This window comes from Syngnathoides biaculeatus, chromosome 14 (assembly GCF_019802595.1).
Source record: "Syngnathoides biaculeatus isolate LvHL_M chromosome 14, ASM1980259v1, whole genome shotgun sequence".
In the NCBI taxonomy this organism is placed as follows: Eukaryota; Metazoa; Chordata; class Actinopteri; order Syngnathiformes; family Syngnathidae; genus Syngnathoides; species Syngnathoides biaculeatus.
In genome coordinates, this window is record NC_084653.1 from 25,989,458 (window position 1) to 25,989,882 (window position 425).

The following is a 425-nucleotide window of genomic DNA, read 5'->3' on the forward strand; positions in this document are numbered from 1 at the left end:
CCCAGAAGTGGAAAACAAACAAAGAAAAAACGCCATTTGCCTTTTTTTTTTTTTTCTACGAGCAATTGGTCTTTTTAAAAATAAAATAAAATGAAATGTGAAATCAGATTTTTGGCAAATAAAAATCTTTACATTTTTAGGCTGTATCACCCTCTCCCGTCAATCTCTGCATCCTTGGAGCATGTGACGAATACATTTTTTTTTTGGGTCCTTCCAGTGAAGCAAATTAAATCGGACAGTATAGTAAAACAGGACCGACTCTTCTTGAATCTGAGCCTTTTCTTTATCATGAATGTTATATCGTACAATCAGTTGTAGACTGAGCACATTCTCATAAAAACATCAACAACATCACGCAGCTATTATTTATCCCAAAATATTTGAACCGATGAAATAAATTCAAGCTGTTGAATGTTGACATTGAT